Source organism: Hermetia illucens, chromosome 1 (assembly GCF_905115235.1).
Source record: "Hermetia illucens chromosome 1, iHerIll2.2.curated.20191125, whole genome shotgun sequence".
NCBI lineage: Eukaryota > Metazoa > Arthropoda > Insecta > Diptera > Stratiomyidae > Hermetia > Hermetia illucens.
Window position 1 is genome coordinate 220,440,052 of NC_051849.1, and position 17,277 is coordinate 220,457,328.

Genomic DNA, 17,277 nt, shown 5'->3' on the forward strand with positions numbered 1-17,277 from the left:
AATTGATCAACGCGTTCCATGCTCTGGCCATTATAGAATGAAGAGTGCGATGACCAGTCAGACTGACAACTTTGGTGGGGGGTTGTTACAACCCGGCCTCCTGTAGATTATCTTTCCAGACTTTTTGGCGAGCAGACCTTGACTGTTGGAAATTAGTCTCTGGATTCCCATGCACTTCTTCAGTCATCTCAAGGTCTCAATTTATACTTTTCTAAGTAGTCCTTCATTCTGAGATCAGCTTTAAAAAGTATGGGGTTGTACAGAATCAAAAAGAACCAGATAAATTAAGACCCATTCTCAGAAACTAAGCAAACGAAAAATTTCACAAAAAGGTGTCCTTAACATACACCCCTTCCCGATGCTTTCCCCCTTAAAGTTCATTGCCGAAATGTTTGAAATAATATTTGAGCTCAATACTGAAAAATTTGGTGCAAATTCTGTTAGTATTATGATGAAACTTTTCTCTAAAACCGGGACAGATAAGTATCTTGGCGGGACACTTTGGAATTTTGAAAAGATATGATATCTTGCAAAGGTTACGAAGTTTTTAAGTGTTCATCATATTGTACAATATATATAGTATGCTTTCCGATGAAAAGCTGAGAGAATTCAGTTACTGAACAATGAACCTCAGAGTGCTTTTCACTTTCCTCACCTTTTGATATTGAAAGACTCGATTTTATTACTGAGCTTATTTAGAAAAGCTAAATATTTGTAGAAGATACAATGGATAAGCAAATACAAAAGTGCATATATGCATATGTGCCTGCAAAAGCTTGTGCGGAGGAACTCTCTCAAAAGTATCTTCCGCATTCACTTATTATTTCTCGCTATCGCTACTATGACTCTTATCCAATGTATTACCCCCCATTCTTGAAAAAATTAATTAATTCACACTCGGCCTTTTATGAAATACATTGGCCAGCCGGCACAGAACACCACGCTGGAAATATTTGAATGTATTTTTGTAAACGCCGAAAACCATTTGAGATATCCAAAATTATACTTCGATATTGTTGATATTATTTTCATAGACAAGTTTCGTATAATGATCAATAACGAAAATTAGGCGAATGTGTACAAATAGATAAATATCTTTTAATGTGGCAATAAAAAGAAAAACAATGGAAATTTACTGAGTAATATTTATGTATATTTACGTCTATGTACTTTGCATATTGAGGTCATCTGGTATTTAGCGAAATTCTGATATTGCAATTATATCAAAGTAATCCTGTACAGTTCCAGAAAGGGAGTAAGGGGTGGATGTTGCGGTTTTCACCTCAAATTCACTTTAATACAATATATTTCACTATTGTTTCATTAATAATTTGACCTGCGCAGCAGACGCATACTTGGACGCCGCCCAATGCAATACAGGTGATAACTTGATATTCTTAAAGGTGACAAACGCTGGCTGCCAAAGAAACTTCAGCAACGTAAGATGGGAAGCGGCCCTTCTTTCTTTTATGCTATCCGACTCTATTTAATATTAGATTTGAAAAAGAGCACATTACGTATTTTTTATGCATCCCTGCTAGGCAAGTAGAATGAATAAGAATAAAGGTGATGCCGTTTGGGTCTTAGAAATGTGACAAAAGGGAAATATTACTCTCATGGTATCTTTTGTCTAATCAGTGGATTTGTATGATTCTCCGTTCAGGACAGACAACGTTGCGGTAAATTTAGGATTTGAGACGTTCGTTGATACGTCGACCACAACTGGTCTTCTTTGTGATCGACGTATCAACGAACGTCTCAAATCTAAAATTTACCGCAATGTTGTCCGTCCTGTCGCTCTCTATGGTTCTGAGTGTTGGCCGACCATAAAAGACAATGAACGGTGTCTTGCGGTAATGGAGACGGAGATGTTAGGTTGGACTAGTGGCGTGACACGTTTTGATCACATCCGAAATGAGGATATCCGCGATCGTTATGGGATTGCACCGATCGTGGAAAAGTTGCGAGAGAGGCGTCTTCGATGGTATGATCACGCAATTCGTGCTAACGAGAATTCACTTGCCAAGATTGGTCTGAACATCGAAGTCGATGGTAAACGACCAAAAGGCAGACCTAAGCAACGGTGGCTTGATACACTGGATGGGGATTTAAAAGCCTCGAGATTGCACCTAGATCAGGCATTCGATAGAGCCAAATGGCAAAACCGATCTGGACGAGCCGACCCCGCTTGTGAACGGGACAAAGGCTGAAGGTAAAGAAGAGGATGATTCTCCGTTCTTTTGAAGAATATTTCTGTTGAGTTGGGAATGTGTTTTCGAAGAGGTCTTCTTTGTTCTTCAATTGTAGGACCTTTGTAACAAATAATGTGGTTTCTTCAATTCCTATAGATGATCAGCTTGGTTTTTATATTCAGATTCATTTTCTTATAGAGAAAGGGGGAAGTACCGCAAACTGTTCCTCACACTTCACTGATGGCGAGTATCATCCAATTTTTAGTGTTAGTTGTTTCGCCTGTGAATAAAAATTTACGTCAAATTGGATTCCAGGACCGTCATTTTTTATGCCCCAGTTCCTATAATATTTTGCTACATTTAGCTGGAAACTCGAAGAAAGCATTTAGATGATTATCAAGTTGTATCAGGTCAGTGCCGATCTCAAGGGTGGAGCCACGTCCATGTAGATGGTATATAAAGTTGGACCGAAATGGATCATTGCCATAATCAGGGGTCAAGAGATGAGGAAATCCTTTTTAATCCGTTGCAAATAAGTGCTTACCCTCGTAGAAGAATGTTTACAAACCTAATAATTACTTTAACGATAGCTGGGTTCGTTGATCATCATTTTCTTGACATCACTGCCCTTGGTTTCAAATGCAGTTCATGGTAGGCATCAGACCCGATAGATGTTTTTAGTATTAAAACTTTTGATGACAGCTAAAGGTTTTAATAAACTCAGACAGAATAACATAAGTCTGTGCACTAGAAAGTAAGAGGCAATTTTTTAAACGTCGAAGTTAGAGCAGCCACATGTAGGATTCGCACCCACGGAAAATCAGCCCGATTTCTTCAGCCCCAGCCTCACAGAACCCTGCTTCTGCTCTTCTCTATTTTCCTCCTTCTTTCTTCCTTCAACAACTTCCGTATATTTTTACCATTACAGAGGAAATCTTTGACCTCACCATCTCCGCAACTATGTTCTTCGGGCTCACGCTCCTGCCCGGCGCTTGGTTCAGATTTCTCTCCTCCGTTCGAACCTTGGGCATTGAAACATTACATTCTCTAGATCCACCGCTATAAAGCAGCATCTAGAGCAGTTGGGTGAATCATCCAACTCAAAGCGATGGAAATATGGTCTGGAGCAACTAGCATGTCCCCTGAAGAACTGCTGCTCTGAATGCTTTGCTGTAAAAATCATAGCCAGATCATCTGTGAAGCCGGCTATCGTAGCCTCTTCTGGGATGTAAGAGAGCAAGCAGCTCCTTATACATGACATTCTACAACAGGTGAGTCAGAATCGAGCCCTGTGGTACCCTTGCTTAGACGGTTTACTCTCGGGGAGCCCTCCTCCGCCCTGTACCAGAGGGTCCTCTCTGAGAGTTAATTTTTTACTACATTCGCTTAATATCCTGGAAAACCTATGCCAGCCTTCACTGTCATGGATGCCATCCAAACCACCATTCCAACCATATATTTCCCGTAGTAGTGATAATTTTTTTCATGGACCTACTCCCCGAACCTACTAAATGGAGAGATCTTAAAAAAATCATGAAGCTGCCACCATACGGTGTCTAGACCTACTGTATCAGCATGGGACAAATAAAGGTATTAATAGTATATTATTATAATGTTTAGTAATTCACTGGAAACTCCCTTGAGATCATCCAGGCATCGTGAAATGCAGTAGTATCGACTATAATATAAAGCATGGTGAGAGCTTAAGGGACAGATTGGAGAGCCGCCGGCCAAACTTTCGTAACATCAGTTTGTCCACTTGCACGGTTTCGTACCAGAACAGAGGCAACTCGTCAGACCAAAAACCAAAAAAGGAGGGGGTAAATTTCTCCCCATTTGGTTCGGTCCGACATCAAGTGGATGCGGACTTAGGATCCCTCAATCCTCAACCAAAATATACAAAAAAATACTGTACGATCCGCCACAGCCCATTTTTGACGGCACTTCGCCGGTGTCCCACTCCACTGTAGTGAGGGGGTTCCACAGCAAAGTTTCTCTTGAAACCTGGTTTTCGTAGCAGATCCAAGATGTTGCTTTGACTATGGAGCTTTCCCTATTTCCCTTGAGGAAAATTAGGAGCAATATATATATTCCGGTGGTTCTAATGGTAAACAACAAATGACGTTTCTTCGCTAATTCAATAGAAGAATCCTCCGAAGAATTTTTGGCCCCCTACATGAGGATGGACGATTCCGTAGCCTACATAACGACGAAATCTATGAGCGATACCATGACCGTCCGGTTGTGGATAAAATCCGGTTCAATAGGTTACGGTGGGCGGGTCACTTAGTCCGTATGGATGAGGATGATCCAACCCGAAAAGTCTATAAGGGCAATATCTATGGTAGAAAAAGAAGACGAGGCAGACCATGCCTAAGATGGAGCGATGGCGTAGGTCAGGACGCCAGACAGCTTTTAAGGATATGGAATTGGTGGACCTCGGAGCAAAACCGGGATGTCTGGAGTTCCTTATGAAGGCAGGCCTAGACCGGACACCGATTGTTGGGCCGTTGATGGTGATGATGAAATACAAGATCAACAAAGAAAATGTCATTCATTGTTATATCTTTTGAAACTAGCAGATTATCTGAGACGTATTTCAAGAACTGTAGTGGGTCTGCAATATCATCAACGTTGCCAATAGCGGCCTTTGAAGTCGGTATGTAAATTTTCCTTCTTTCCAATTTCCGATAGTGATGTTAATTCGATCTAGCTCATCGTCCGGTTTCAAAGAGTGGACTCAACATTTTGAAGCCGTATTTTGAAGATCGCGGGGAAACAGAATCGGGACCCTGGTAAAAACCATGCAAAATCAAAGAACTGTGAAGGCGTAGGCATTGGAAAAGTTTGTTTCTCTCACCAACGGATATTCGGAAGCCAATTCTGATTAACTTATGAGAAAATTTCAGGAGAACTTTTCCGCGGATAGCTCGACGTGATCTCGTGGAGGTTAAAACATGAAACTGTAAGTGTAAGCCTCCTAACTTCTCTGAGGGGATTCGACAAGCATGCATTTTTTAGAGGCCGTTGTTGCTTTGATTTCTTTGCGTAATCAACCACGTTATGAGATAGGCTACGTTTGACTGCTGGATCTCCAACCGATTATTATGTTCGTTATTAGCAATCTGGCGACTAAGACAATATTTTTTCTCATAAATAGGCTCAAACTAATGGCGGTCTAAACTTGGATATAATTCGCACTCTTGTCGTGTTTTTGCGATTATATGAAGGAGCGTTTTCAACCTGCTGCCACTTTCGGTCACGCTGCTCCCAGGAAAGAGGTGAGGCAGAGTCTGATGAGTTGCCTCCGCCCTGGACGAAAACGTTAGTCTTTTTGCTTTTTGGATGCTGGGGTGCTATACCCCAAATGGGGGGTCCGTGGACGAAAAAACGTGGGAGTAAGTCCCTCTCGATTCGGTCTGGTCCTACATCAAGTGGATGTGGATGCCTCATATCCCAAACAAAAATAAATTTATATTATATGTCCCACCTAATAAGCGAACAATTTGCAATATAGGGCAACATAACCCAATCCTTCAAAAAGCATCCCCAGCCATCGGCCCATCCAACCACCACATGGTACTTTTCCTCGTTCTTTTCGTCTCCAGTGTTTGCTACCGATTCATGACGAAGAACTGCAGCAAGCTTCCTCTTTTTCGATTTTTCCGTGATGACATCGGCTTCTGGTCGGAAAACTCACAGGTTGTCTTCCACCTCACTGCAAAAAACAACAGACTACTCTACCAAGGGAATCGAACAGACGGTTCTTGGACTGGAGAGATAAAAGGATTTGGGGGAACAGATGAGTCCGGAGAAGGTTATCTTCAACGATCTTGATCTGCGTGGCATTGGTGACAAGAGGATTGGGATGGGCTTGGCACTTGGTCAGGAAGTTGAGGGCAAGACGAGCAAGGAAGACGTCGATGCGTGGGGTTTGGCAGGATTCATAGAGGATCTGGTTGGAAATATACTTGGAGCGGTCCTCGTTCTGAAAGATGTTGGCGCAGTGGCGAAAGATCTTGCGCTCTCTGAGGCGGAGTCGCTCCATTTGGGATGGGGAGCAATCGGACCAGAAAATGAAGCCGAAGATGAGGAGTGGGCGGATAAGCTGTTTATAGCAAAACAGCTTAACCTTTTTTGGAGTCGGGATGTTGTATTTAAGGATAGGATACAGGGACCGGAAGGCACCAGTTGCACGGCCTAGTGCCTTCGTTATGTGAGGTACGTGGGAGAGGCGGGAGTTCATTGTCACCCCGAGGTAGGTGACTTCTTTAACAGTAGGAATGAGCTGGTCGTGGATTGTGAGTAATAATGATCTGGTGTCACTCCACATCTTCGGTGTCATTCTCATATCTCCATAAAAGACGATGGTTTCATACTTGTCAGGATTTAGGGAAAGTTTCCAATGGGTGAAATAGTGGTAAAGTTCGTCCAAATAAGCATTCAGACGCGTTTCACCGCGGGAGATGTCTTTGGTGGCCGTGTAGATAATTAGGTCATCCACGTATTGGAGGATCTGGATGGGACACGGGTGTGGAGGTAGTTTGGGGATGTCTGCGGAGAGAGAGAGAAAAGGGTTGCAGACAAGACTGAACCCTGGGGAATGCCGGCGGGGCAAGTATAGGACGAGGAAAGGGGCTGCTGGATGCTGACTAAGGATTTCCGCCCATCTAGAAAACTAAGTATTAGCTTACAGAGGTGCGGATGGAAATTGAGGATTTCGGAAAGCTTGTACGTGAGTCCGTATTGCCATACGGACTCGAAAGCTTTCCTTAGGTCAACGAGACAGGCTATGGTGGGTGTTCTCCGGTTGATACCCAGGAGGATATCAGTCTTGAGGACAAGTAGCGCGTGCTCAACCGAGTGTTTAGTTGGCGAATTGGAACTCTGGTATTGTGTTGTTGGAAGTGCAATGCTCGTCTATGAGGGATTTGATAATCCGGTCGAAGATTTTGGTGGAGGAAGAAAGGATAGAGATAGGCCTGTAGCTATCGGGATTGAGTGGATTAAGGTTCTTTTTTGGGACGGGAACTATGCGAGCATTTTTCCATTCGGTGGGGAAGTGTGCGTTGAGGATACAGTGGTTGATGATCGAAGAGAGTGTGGTGGAAATGTTGGGGGCGCACTTTTTTAAAACTATGGAAGGGATTTCGTCGAGACCCACTGATTTTTTGTTCTTGGAGGCTGCAATTGCAGCTTCCACTGAATTTGGGCTGACAAAGTGGATGGGAGAAACATTATCGTGTTCATCGGGATGGATAAGGGGTTAAGTGAATAGGTTTAGGTTGGGACTGGGTTGGTAAAAAGTTGGTGTAGATTGAAGTTTTTCTATGAATTCGCTCACAACACTTTCGAAGTGTTGATCGCGAATGTGGAGGGTGCAATGGTGCGCTTGAAGGAAGTGGTCGGCTAGGATGTTCACCTTTTCCGGAGTTGAAATATTCTGTGGAAGGATGGTGGTTTGCTGGGAGGACTTGCCTAGACAGGGACAAGTTTTTCTGAGTTCCCTGAAGGTATCAGGGTTCAGCTCGATGTTGGAGAGGCGTTTGTGGAGGTGGTTGGTATAGAGTATTAAAATCGTATTGCGGATTGACCTGTCAAGGGAAAGGATTTCGTTACGGAGAGGAGAGGATTGCGGAGAGCATTTATTCCTAAATAGCCTCCGCCTTAAGGTACGCTTGTACTTGATATCCACGAGGATATCGTCTGGGAGAGAATCTTCCACCTCACTTCCAGAAGTCTCCATTATTATTGGTTTCAGCACAGGGGTGCTGCAGCAGCAGCTTCGCTTTGCTAGACGCCTACCTCTCTTCGTCCCCCCCCCCCCCCTCCCCAAAGTTTCTTCAAAGTATGTTAGGTCTAATATATCATTCGAATTTTCCTCAATAAAAAGTAATATATGTACCAACTACAGCCATTAATCTGTTTTATCTGGTATTCAACGTAACGATCACCTCCATAAAAATCCATTTTTTCGTATTTCGTTTCTATGCAATTTTACAATTTTGAACTTTGATCCAACTGATTAGCGCTTTTAGCATTGAAATTTCACTGTCGTCCTTATCAGTAAGTTCTGGAGATTAGTCAACCATTAGACATCGCCTTACCCTCCGATAATATCGGTTCACATTACCAAAGACATATATGAATGTACAAGTAATTCCCCAAAGGCAATATGAGGCTGCACGATCAAATTCTCTTTGAAATTCATGATAAGGTCAGCTCGAAGTTATGGGGAGTATCGAACTTTGCTTTGCTGATAAATCGTTTATTAATACAAATTATTATAAAGTAATGCAAACGTAGTTGCGTTGCTTATGCTTCCCATCGAGGTCATTTGCATAACAGCTGAATGATCATTGGACTCGTAATGAATATGGCCTGAGAATAAGCGTTTTTGATTATTTTAACGTCGGGCCTGGAATCAATCTGGAAAATCATGGATTTTTGCAGTGAGATGGAGTTAAAGATTTGTTGAGCAGATTGACGCTAGGCTTGTCCTTGAACCCCAAATAAAGTCGAGCTAAAAATATTTTACTCGGGTCTTGTTATAAAACAGCTTCCTAAGCAAAGGTTTCTTATTTGAGCCGCCGACAAAGAGACAACTCAGCGAAATGCAAACAAAAGTAAAGTAAATATTATGGAAACATTTATCGCTTTCCTATGATTCATTATATACATCTATTGAGGACCATTACTGACAATTTTTGTCTGAAAGAACGACAGAAAATTAGTTCAATGTCCACACATAATGCGTGCATTGACATCATTCCATGATGGATGCTGCGGGAATTGACTCATTTAAAATTTAGAGGTCACTTACAGAAACTCGTGTCATTATTAGCATTTTCCTCTAATATCAATTAATTGATAAGAAAAATCGAAAACAGCAAATAAGAAAAAACATTTCATTTGAAAAGGCAACCTTTGAGGATCAAATTCAAGTCACTCCGATTTTTCCCCGTTTCATTCACGTCAACCATTCAGTCTTTGGACTCAAACTTATCATAAAATTAACAAATCTAGTTGATAGGGTACATATCAAAAAGTTTTCCCCAAAATTGCAATAAAATCAGCAAAAATTTTAGGAGTTCAGTAATAAATTATATCAATTATATCTGAGTGAATCAGCGAATCGATTTCAGTAGCGAAGGAAGTGTTGAAATCTGTTCCAGATAATTACTAAGAAGTGGCACCGATAGCTCACTACTCCATCTACTTGCAGCATGGGGGGTATAGGCTTCCAAATAACCAATGTCAATTTACTAATATTTGTTCTTTTAGACTTTTATTCTGGCCTTCTATTAGGACGCATAATGAACGACATGTCACCCTGTCCACCGAGTTCGAATCCTACTTGCGTCATGAATGTTTATGTTTGGCCTTGTGATTGTCCCGCTGTTGCAGGCTTATCACTTCAAAGCATTGAGTATTATGATAATGAAACTGAAGTATAGTCTATCATCAGAGCGACATATGATGGCACGCACTGAAGTGAGGTAAAACTTCTGAGGAAATTGGAGTTGAAAATCGAGTCCGTCAAGGTTGTATCTTGTCACCAATACCTTCTCTTTTCGTTATTAGCGTTCAATGGGCCATGGCATTTTTCCTCATGACAAGAGTACGGAGCTCCTGAAGACATTCCAAAGACGGCAATATGCACACCCTTTGGACTCTTCGAGTTCACCCGAATGACTTTCGGATTGCGCAATGCGGCGCAAACCTTTCAAAGGTTCATTCACTCAGTCCTGCGAAACCTCGATTTCTGTTTCGTATATTTGCATGATGTTTTGGTCGCTTCTTCCACTAAGTCTGAGCACTTAGCCCACCTCGAGTGCATTTTTCAACGTCTGCTTTAGGCCGGTTTAGTCCTAAACGTTGACAAATGCAAGTTCCTTCAAAAACAGGTGAGATTCCTCGGCCACTCCATTCCCCCTGAAGGAATACAGCCCGACCCAGACAAAGTGCAAGCGATAACAAGCTTCCTGCGCCCAAAGACAGTGAAGGAGTTGAGGAGGTTCTTGGGCATGCTAAACTTCTACCGTCGTTTCCTGCCCAAGGTCGCCCATCACCAGTCCGTTTTGAACGCGTACTTGTCTGGCCCCAAAACTAAGGGCACCCGAGAGATCATGTGGTCTGAAGAGGTTATCCGCGCGTTTGACTAATCCCGTCAACAACTGGGCGATGCTGCACTCTTGGCATTTCTTCTGCAAGATGCACCCCTAGTCGTTTTTGTTGACGCCTCTGACATCGCAGTAGGTGCTGCCCTTCACCAAAAGGTGGATCAAGTCTGGCAGCCGTTGAACTTCTTCTCGAAACAGTTGAATCCCGCTCAACGGAACTACAGTACCTACGATCGCGAACTGCTCGCCGCGTACTTGAGCATTAAATACTTCCGTTTCTCCCTAGAAGGCAGGCCGTTTACAGTGTTCACGGACCATAAGCCTCTCACGTATGCTTTGAAACAAAAGCCCGAACAAGCGTCCCCTCGTTAGCTTCGACACCTGAGCTTTATAAGCCAGTTTACGTCAGACATCCAGCACGTGTCCGGCAAGGACAACATAGTTGCTGACGCTTTGTCTCGTGTCTCCGAGGTTAACATCCCCGCCTCCCTCGATTTCTCGGCTATTGCCAAGGCGCAGGAGGATGACGTAGCACTTCAGAGCCTCAAATCCAACCCCAAATACAAATTTCGGGAGTTGCCCATCTTCGGCTAGAACCTCTCTCTCTGCTGCGAAGACTCGGAAAAGGGACCTCGGCCATACATTCCGCCCACCTTTCGCAAGGAAGTGTTCCACGCAGTTCACGACTTAGCGCATCCAGGCATCAGGACAACAAATCGACTAGTCCCCGAGAAATACTTCTGGCCCTCCATGAACAAGGATGTCAATTCCTGGGCCAAAGAGTGCATCACATGCCAAAAGTGTAAAGTCTCCAGGCATGTAAGGAAAGAAGTGGGCTCATTCCCCCGCACTACCAAGCGTTTCCACACGATACACCTCGACATAGTAGGGCCTTTGCGAGACTCGCACGGTTACAAGTATTGCCTCACATCATCGACAGGTTCACGCGGTGGCTTGAGTTACACCTCAGAAAGACATTACGGCGCAATCTTGTGCCGAAGCCCTCTGTCGAGAGTGGATATCTCGCTTAGGCGTCCCTGCAGTGGTCATCACTGACCAGGGAATGCAATTTGAGTCCACCCTTTTCTCGGAGTTAGGCAAACTCCTGGGAGAACCCAAGACTCCCAAGCGATCCGGTTTTCGACAAAAGATTGGGTCTCACAGAGTCGGGGTTGGTGCGTCTGCTGAGAGACAATCTCCGACGCATCAAAGCCACATCACCCACCCAACACTCGTCCACAGCTACCTGTTCGCCCAAGGAACTGGACACGTACACGCACTTTCTGGTCAGGACGGTTGCCGACCGGAAGCCGCTGCAGCCCCCATATGAGGGCCCGTACCGCGTTCTCGAACGGGGAGAACACTTCTTCCAGCTCGAGATCGGTAGACACAAAAAGGCGGTCTCTCTGTCCAGGCTGAAACCTGTGTGCGCCCCGAAGCAGCGTCGTGTCCGCTTTGTGGATTGATGGTGAACGAAGTTCCGGGATCGGCCGTCGAAACCCCATAGGTTTCATCTGGGGCGGAGTGATGTGGCGCGGCAGGATTCGCAGCATTCGAAATTTATTTCGAATGTTGCGAATGTGAGCAAATAGATGGCGCGCCGAACTCTTCACTTTTTAGAACTCGCCACGGGAATGGAGAACTAGCGGTGAGAAAGTGCCGATGGTTGGGACAGGAAAAGACCGCATGGAAATAAGCCGGTCTCTTCTGTTTCAACCACCGGGACGTACACACGACGTGTAACCGCAAGTTAAAATTTACACGAGTCCGCACTCTTTCTTTTAGAACAAAATATATCGTTTAGCAGAATCAAGGTATTCTATTATTGTGTCGTGGTTTTGTAAAGTGGAGTAAGTGATCACGACCAATCATAGACCATGAACAAATACCCCTGAATTTGGAAATAGAAGCAAGCAGAGTCAGATTGAGTATGACTGGACATCGCACTCTCCCTTCCCTTAATTCGAATTCCCTATCTTAATCCAAATTAAGAGACAAAACGTCGAAGGGAGCAAATACCACCTTGTAACCACTTCGTCGACGCTGCGCTCAGGGCAGAGGTGAGACAGCGTCTGATGAGTTGCCTCTGCCCTGGACGAAACCGCAAATCTAATTTTTGCATCTTGGGTGCTTGCTCAAGACTGACGGGTCCGTGGACTACAACGGTGGTAATAAGCTGCTTCTAACTCATCTGGTCCGATATCAAGTGGGTGGCGTTCTTATGACTTCCTCAGTTCCTAAACAAATCTAAGTTTAACATATGTGTTATACCTTCACTGACATATGTATTTAGAATGCTGTGACGGTTAGGGTGCAAATGGCACTGAAGCAATGCTACAAATGCCTTAATTTCAATTCTTTCGCAATTTGCTAATGGAAGATCTAAACGGGTTCAGAGCGGAGGGGCATATCAGTAAGAGTTACGGTGCTGACCCAAATTCCGTACTAATAATAATAACAATCGTTGGCGCAACAATCCAGTTGGATCAACGCCTTGAACTGCTTCAGAGCACTTCATTCAAGATCGCATCAGCTGTTGGTAGGGACCAGTTAAACTTTCAGGTGGGGTTGATATAAGTCAACCGTGACAATCATATGGCCATAATGGAGAAATTGTATTGGAATCGGAATCGAACAGAGAGCAAAGAGTTCGATCAAAGCTATATTTTTGAAGGAGAACTGATTTTCAATTATTTCAACAATTGGAAATACTCAAAACGAACTATTAAAATGACCAAGGATCAGGAAGGCTAAAGGGTATAGAAGCATGAGAACCTAAGGACAAACCTGCCATGAAGTAATAAATAAAACATAGCCTGGTAGGAATGGTGTTGGGGAGACCTGAGGTGGGCTTTACTGATTGCAAGTCCCACAGGCGCCACCTTCACGCAACTGTGCTGAAGCATGCATATTTTCTAGGATTTTTCACCTATGTTTAGACATGAAAAGTAGTATTACGAGTATATAGAAATATTGGAAGAAATAGATTATTTAATACTTTACTGAGCCTCTTTTTTCAAAGTGAACTGAAATGAACCCACATTGGGCGCCAGCCAAGCATTTCTAACAATCTATTTACTTTCCTGCTCTTTCATTTCCTTCTTAACTAAAAAAAAGTTTTTCGTTCATAACATTTAATTTCAGTTGTAAAGACTCCATCGTAAAGAGCTTGAACTTGTGACTACCATCCTTCAATTAGTCTGTGCTTGCCAAATGGAAGGGTCTTACTCCATCATGGGAAGATACTGGCAAAGATATGTAAAAACGCATCGAAGACGTGACGGGAGGCCGACATTATAATAATAATCGTTGGCGCAACAATCCATATTGGATCAGGGCCTTTAAGTGTGTCAGAGCACTTCATTCAAGTGGATATGCACCTCTGATTCGTGAGAGCAGGTCTTGAGGAATCCTACACTTTATTTTTCCCTCGCTGTTAGCGCTTTCTTGAAGGGACATTTGAAGCACCACTTCAAACAAATCTATTCTCTGTGGCGACAGACTTCAAATCTAATAGGGGCCTTCTCGACGTCCAGTAGCTTGTGCACTTCATCTGTTAGCAATCAGATGTTCGCCGTCGGTGTGCCTCAATACGCCTTTCTGAGGCTAGCAATGGATGCTTCCTATAAGCCGTGCAGCTTGAATTGCTCTGGTAAGGCATCCCGGGATCCAGCTAGCATATCCCCTAAGTCTTTAAAATCGGGACCAGCTTTCACTTTTTCTGGTATCCTTATTTTCTCTTTCTTCTTTTTAACCTTGTTTTGCTCAATCTTTGTCAAACCGTCGCATACTTTTCCATTGGACATTAGCTCCCTTAGCAGCACTAAAGTTTTAGGCACTGGTTTCCCACCTACCGAAGTCCTAGCTCCTTATTCCAATAGGGCCTTTCTATTTTTTAGGAACCTACTGGCTTCATGCGCGTTCCTCCTTTTTTTCTGAACCCTCTTGTTTCTCTAGCCATCTGAAAGTATACGGTATAAGGCACTATGTAGGACGTCACAGATAACGAGAGGTATCGGCATGGGTGACAAAATGCTACTGTGGAAAACTCTCCTTTCACTTCAAATACTACTCCTCAACACAGCACGCGACATTCAACGCGCATATCGCAAAGAGTAGTCGGCTCGCCTTGATCGGTTGCACCATTTTACTCTGTCAAACGCCCGGTCATTACGAATAAGATCATGGCGCGTTCCGCTACTTGTCCAACGCACATCTTCGCCCCATAACTGTGAGGCGCTGCACATTATTTTTTACAGTCAGCCAATACTCAGAACCGAAGAGAGTGGTATGATGGATGACACTGCGACCATACTAGATGAGTTGGTGTGGCATACAGTCAGACGTCTTCTCTAGATCCAGAAATGCTATGTAAGGAGGGCGATACTTCTCACGGAATTTAAGCTCCGCATTTCTTGCGTTCAAAAATCTTCATGGTGGGCTTTCCAGATCTCAGATGTGATATCGTTAGGTCCTGCTGCTTTTTTCGATTTTATTCAATTTATTGCTTCTTCCAGCTGCGCTGACAGTTTTGTCCTAGTAGTTTTACATGAGTTCCCGCTGTTTAGAGGGTCTTCATGGTCTTGTTAAAACACCGATTGATTTTGTGACCGCAATCAAAACCCCGCTGTGACAAGAAACTACGGTATCAGCTTACGCTGCGTGCAAAGCTCAGCTTTTATATTGGTGAATGCAATATCTATCCAAATGTTTCCGAACTGGGGAAGACAGCACCCCGCGCAACTCCATGCTTGAGGCCCGAAGATCTCTTATCTCGTTGGAATTAGCCACAACCCCAATGAGGCTAACCGCTACCAACCAGGCTGAGGGCATTTGCCCTAGAAATTCTCCTGAGACATATGAACTCAAAGCGCTATCCCGGTTCCCATGATACCAGATAACCCTCTGGTGGGGTTAAATGCCCGAAGCCACTTCAGATGAGCATATAAACATTCATGGTTACTGCGGCCCTTTTCAGAATTACACAGTTACTGCCATCTCCTTTATAGCTCCTTTCTAGTGGATTTTCAGGAGAGTAGAGGTAATGACCCGATTTACCAGAAGATTTGAAGGGAACATTCCAGGAATGGCACATAATAGCGTACGCCATGCTGTGTTATGTGTCCAGATAGCTGAGTGGTTAAAGCACGAAGCTGTCATACGGAAAGTCTCTCACTGGTAGCAGTGTGATATGTATCGTAATTTGACGTCGGATACCAGTCGATTTAGCCGTGAATGAGTACCTGCGTCAAATCATGGCAATAAACTCGGGCGAGCGCAATGCTGACCACATTGCCTTCTATAGGGTACTGAAATTCTGTAGTGTGCCGTTATGGTCTTGGATGAAGTGCTCTAGCACACTTCAAGGCCCTGATCCAATTTGGTTTGCCAACGATTATTATTACTATAATGCTGTGTTATACACGCTGCCCTCTCTTAACGTCTAGTCAAGTTATCGCTTTCCGGATTTTGAACGGATAGAAGTCGCCTAATATTAGGAACTATCCTCGCTAGAGTTTAACTACTCTTTGCTGCCTTCTTTGCCGTATAGTCTAAATTGGCCTTGATGCTCAGCTTGGAATTTGATAATTTGGAATGACCACGCGATAACTAAACCAAATAATTAACAGTGTTGTTTTTTCAACGGTTAGTAATAATAGTATGAACATCCATAGCCATAATTTGATGGCATAAATAGTATGAATATTTTCCCCTCCGTACCATCCGGAGATCGTCCCCAAAACCATTGCCCCGTCCGAAACACGAAAGCTAATCACTCCATTATTCATAATATTCCACAACAAACGTCTCAATACGGGGAGCTTTGCTTCGATCCTTTCGCATCCTCCCGCGATCTACGGAAGTGTGATGACTGCTTTTTCTCCAGAAAGGCTGTGAATTTCGGGATGTCTAGAAAGCTCCTTTAGCCCATCTTGGATACTGGAGGAAATTTGCAACGCAATCGAGGGATATTGGTTGACCTTTCACATCGTTTCATTGTTGTGGATGTGTATATAATAATACTTTTTTTGGCATAAACTGATAATGTAATCCATGATATAGAACATCATACTGGAAAGTTTAGTGGAAATCTCACTATCATTAATAAAAGTTACATTAGGTAAAATTGCGTCTTACGGGTGAATTCAGTATTGTGTTAAAGTAAATAGTCAGTCATACTAGATTTATATACATTATGAGCTTTTTGCAGATGGAGTGATCATTCACGCAAATATCCTTACACAAATTATTCACGAAACCTCTCATATCTGAAGCTATAACTTCCAGTTTCTGACTTGAATGTGTCTGCACCCCATTGACTTATGATATTCCCGATGTTGAAAATTAATACAATAATTGGTGCAAAAAGATAAATGCATTTTGACAATGTACTTAAACCATTGTTTTCATACTTTGAACTGATACATCATCTAATGAAGGTATGGTTTTTACTGATCAGAAATAATATACGTCAACATATCCAAGCAATTTATAGATACCAAAATCAAGTCCACATTCCAAAGCAAAATCATATTTTTCATCCCTCAATTTATCTTTTCTCACCCTCCTAATATCCTGCCGTCAACCCATACTTTCTGAGTGATACTATTGAAATGATGACCGAAAAATCCTCGACCCTTGAACGGTGTCCCTCTCGGATCGCTAGTGAACAATATTTACTTGGTATGAACCCTGAAAATGTTCACAAAATTGAAAATATACAAAAACAACTACTCAATATACGCACACAAACCAGTGTTCATGGAGAGTGTACTTTGATCATGAAAATGGAAAGACATGGCCGTGCTTCGTGTGCATGAGAAAATAAAACCTCCATCAGGTCTAAAAGGCGGTTTTACTCACTGAGTCTCTTGATATGGGAGTATGGTTTGCAGACCAGTTGGAATGGATGTAGTTTGTTTTGAAAAAATATAGCACTTCAAATATTAATATTATAATAA